Source organism: Cebus imitator, unplaced genomic scaffold, assembly GCF_001604975.1.
Source record: "Cebus imitator isolate Cc_AM_T3 unplaced genomic scaffold, Cebus_imitator-1.0 Scaffold311, whole genome shotgun sequence".
NCBI classification, from domain to species: Eukaryota; Metazoa; Chordata; class Mammalia; order Primates; family Cebidae; genus Cebus; species Cebus imitator.
This window is the reverse complement of record NW_016107626.1, coordinates 3,190,310-3,195,219: the sequence shown is the minus strand read 5'-3', so window position 1 is coordinate 3,195,219 and position 4,910 is coordinate 3,190,310.

Genomic DNA, 4,910 nt, shown 5'->3' with positions numbered 1-4,910 from the left:
TGGATGAGTTAGTGGATTACTGGGTTGTCACAGGAACGGGACGGGTGGCTTAGCAATAAGAAGAGACCTGAGCCAGCAGGCTCAGCCCTTCACCGTGTGATGCCAGCACCTCCTCAGGATTCTGCAGGGTCCCCACCAGCAAGAAGACCCTCACCAGAGGCGGCCCCTTGACCTAGAACCTCCAACCTCCAGAACCGTAAGAAAGAAATATCTTTTCGTTATAAACTACTCAGTTTCAGGTATTCTGTTGTAAGCAACAGAAAATGGACTAAGACTGCAATATGTATTTCTGTATGTAGACATATCTAAACATAGAAAAGTTAAAGTTGGCCAGGTGTGGTGGCTCACACCTGTAATCCCAGCACTTCGGGAGGCCAAGGCATGTGGATGACCTGAGTTCAGGAGTTCAAGACCAGCCTGGCCAACATGGTGAAACCCTGTCTCTACTAAAAATACAAAAATTAGCCGGGCGTGGTGTTGCACACCTATAATCCCAGCTACTTGGGAGGCTGAGGTGGGAGAATTGCTTGAACCCAGGAGACAGAGATTGCAGTAAGCTGAGATCACATCACTTTACTTCAGTCTTGGCAACAGAGGAGACTCCGTCGGGAAAAAAAAAAGCCCGCAGTGGCTTACGCCTATAATCCCAGCACTTTGAGAGGAAGAGGTGGGTGGATCACCTGAGGTCAGGAGTTCGAGACCAGCCTGACCCACATGGTTAAACCCTGTCTCTACTAAAAATACAAAATTGGCCAGGTGTGGTGGCAAATGCCTGTAATTCCAGCTACTTGGGAGGCTGAGGCATGAGAATTGCTTGAACCCAGGAGGTAGAGGTTGCAGTGAGCCAAGATCACAACTTCAGCCTGGGCAACAAGAGTGAAACTCCATCTCAAAAGAAAAAAGAAAAGAAAAGTTAAAGTAAGAATGTGGTACAGCCGGGCGCGGTGGCTCACGCCTGTAATCCCAGCACTTTGGGAGGCCGAGGCGGGCGGATCACGAGGTCAAGAGATCGAGACCATCCTGGTCAACACGGTGAAACCCTGTCTCTACTAAAACTACAAAATATTAGCTGGGCATGGTGGCGCGTGCCTGTAATCCCAGCTATTCAGGAGGCTGAGGCAGGAGAATTGCCTGAACCCAGGAGGCGGAGGTTGCGGTGAGCCGAGATCGCGCCATTGCACTCCAGCCTGGGTAACAAGAGCGAAACTCCGTCTCAAAAAAAAAAAAAAAAAAAAAAAAAGAATGCGGTACAAAGATAAAAAGGACACCTGCATAGGGCACTTACCATGGAAAGAGCTGGCAGGACTGGGTGTTGCTCCGGTGAGTCAGCGAGCGCATGTGAAGACCTAGGACATTACTGTAATGACTGCTGGCTTTATAAACGCTGCACACTTAGGCTACACTAACTTTATGAAAGGTGGGTTTTGTTTTTTTTTTTTTTGGCCAGGTGCAGTGGCTCACTTCTGTAATCCTAGCACTTTGGAAGGTTGAGGAAGGAGGACCACCTGAGCTCAGGAATTTGAGACTGGCCTGGGCAACATAGTGAGAACTTGTCTCTACTCAAAATAAAAAACAAAAATATCAGCTGGGCATGGTGGTATATGCCTGTAGTCCCGGCTGCCTGGGAGGCTGAGGTGGGAGAATGACGTGAACCCAGGAGTTGGAGGCTGCAGTGAGCTATGACGCTGCCACTGTGCTCCAGCCTGGGTGACCGAGTGAGAGGCTGTCTCCAAAAATACCTATAATGTGTGTGAATATATATCTATAGATTGTTTCCTCAATAATAAATTAATCTTAGCTTACTATAACTTTTTTACTTTCTAAGGTTTTAAAAATTTGATTCTTTTGTTTGAACAGCTAAAAACACAAACACATTGTATAGCTGAATAAAAATATTTTTCCTTATATTTTTATTTTATAAACTCTTTTCAATTTTTAAAATCTTTTATTTTGTTTTTTCTGCTTTTAAAACTTGCTTGTGAAACCAAGCGGAGCTGGTTGAGCCTTCGAAGTCCTAAAACACGTGGCTGTGGGTTCAGGGTTTATTCTGACAGCGTGGGAGCCTCTGCAGAGAAAGGGCGAGAGATGGAGCTGGGCAGATGGGTTCACTTAGGGCTGCGGAACAGGACGTCCTCCGGTGCCAAAGACCTTGTCCTGGATGACAGTTGGTCAAATGAAGGCAAACTTGAAAGCCTCACAGATGAATTTACTGAATTCTTTTTTTTTTTTCATTTGAGACAGAGTTTCACTCTTGTTGCCCAGGCTGGAGTGCAGTGGCGTGATCTCAGCTCACTGCAACCTCCGCCTCCTGGGTTCAAGTGATTCTTCTGCCTCAGCCTCCCGAGTAGCTGGGAATACAGGCGCGTGCCATCACACCGGCTGATTTTTGTATTTTTAGTAGAGATGGGGTTTACCATGTTGGCCAAGATGGTCTCAATCTGTTGACCTTGTGATCCGCCCACCTCAGCCTCCCAAAGCGCTGGGATTACAGGCGTGAGCCACCGTGCCCGGCCGAAAATACTGTTTTTACTGCCACTCTTGATTTTCTCCTCCTACTTTTTCTTTGTGTCTGGTTTTTGTGCCTGCAAACGCGATGGCTGAAGTGCACACTAAGTGAGCATTTGTTCTGACTCTCAGAGGTGGTTTGAGGTTCTCCCAGGGTTCCTGGTATTTCCCAAGTCTCTTGGGTTGGGTGGGAGGCTGTGCTGGTCTTTGTTTCTTTACTCAGCGCCCAGGAGAGGCTGAGCACCAGCTGCATTTTCTGCTTCGGTTCACAGGATACCTGTTTTTCTCAGGTCTGCTAGAGGCATCCAACGCCCTGCTTTGTAAATAGCAACTGAAAGGCATATTTTGGCACTGGTTTGGGGACATTCCCCGTCTCTCATCCCTTTTCCCCTTCAGATGGTGCTGGGCTTTGCTCTACAAAGAGGATTCTCGTGTTACTCCTGAGAGCTCATGAGCCAGAGGGCTGAAAACGGCAGGCTTGTGAGTTACGAGGAAAATGATTTGGTAATTACGATCAAAAGAGAAGAAACAAACCCTCAAACTTCAACTTCTTTAAAAGGAAAAAAAAACTATCCCATCTTGTTCTGTAAAACATTAAAATGCTTTGTTTTACGAACTGAAGAGTGAATTCCTCCGCATGTACTTCTGTGCGTAGAACATTTTCAGACCTACACGCGGTCGGCGTTGCTGCCTGTTGGCTGGCTTTTCAAACACCTGAGCGCGGCCAAACGAATGCAAAATTGCATTTTCTTACCTAGTGGAAATCTAACATGACTGCAAATTCCTAGTGAACGTTCGGGTTTGCTTTCGTGTGCCCCTTCTGGTTACTTTAGAGTTTCTGGTGTAATTTCTGAACCCGTGTGTCATCTGTGTTGAATATCTGCCCCAGTCTTTCTCCTGCCCCTCAGAAGAGCCAAACTTTGAGTTTTGTGTCTGTCATCGATACATTTCAATACATCTTTCTATACAATTAAAAAAAAAGACTTGCTTGTTAAAAACTGAGACACAAGCACACGCATGAGCCTAGACCGACCCAGGGCCGGGATGACCCCCATCACTGCCTCCTCCACATCCTGCCCGCTCGAAGGGGCAGTAACACGCCCCGAGCCGCCCTCTCCCGTGAGAATGGTGCCTTCTTCTGGGTACCTCCTGAAGGACCTGCCTCACTGCTTTACAGTTCACTTTTTTTTTTTTTAGTAAGAGGAGGAGTATACTCTAAAATAATAATGAAGGCTGGGTGCAGCTGCTCAAACCTGTAATTTCAGCACTTTCAGAGGACGAGGTGGAAGGATGGCTTGAGCCCAGGAGTTCAAGATCAGCCTGGGTAACATAGTGAAACTCTGTCTCTGCAAGAGAAAAATTAAAAAAAATCAGCCAGGCGTGGTGGCATGCACCTGTAGTCCCAGCTACTTGGGAGGCTGAGGATCTCTTTAACCCAGGAGTTTGAGGCTGCAGTGAGCAATGATCACACCACTGTACTCAAGCCTAGGTGACAGAGCAAAACCCTGTCTCAAAAATAAAATAGGCTGGCGCAGTAGCTCACATCTTTAATCCCAGCACTCTGGGAGGCTGAGGCAGTAGGATCACTTGAGGTCAGGAGGTTGAGACCAGGCTGGCCGACATGGCGAAACCCTATCTCTACTAAAAACACAAAAATTAGCCAAGCGTGGTGGCGTGTGTCTGTAATCCCAGCTACTTGGGAGGCTGACGCAGGAGAATCGCTTGAACCTGGGAGACGGAGGTTGCAGTGAGCCAAGATTGCACCACTGCGCTCCAGCCTGGGCAGAAGACTGAGACTCTGTCTAAAAAATAAATAAATAAAACAAAACAATAAAAAGTATGGCATAGTAAATATATAAACCAGCAACATAGTCGTTTATTATCAAGACCAAGAATTATGTACTATGTATAATTATATGCGCTAGGCTTTGTTTACAGCCACAGCAGCGCAAACATGAGTCAGCAGGTTTGCTTACAGCCACGTCACTGCAAGCATGAGTCATGCATTGTGCTGGGACAGCTATGACATCACTTGGAAAAAGGAATTTCTCAGCGCCACTGGAATCTTATGGGACAACCATTACATATGCAGTCGGTTGTTGTCCCAAACGTCATTATGTGGTGCAGGACTGTGTGTGTGTGTGTGTGTGTGTGTGTGTGTGTCTATACACACATGTACATATAGCTCATATATACAGTCACAGTCATACACAGAAGCATGTGTGAGTGTGCGTGCAACTGAGTATACAAGAGTGCAGGTGAGTGTACAGGAGTGCGTGTGACTGCGGGGAGGTGAGTGTACAGGAGCGTGTGACTGCGGGGAGATGAGTGTACAGGAGCGTGTGACTGTGGGGAGGTGAGTGTACAGGAGTGCGTGTGAGTGCGGGGAGGTGAGTGTACAGGAG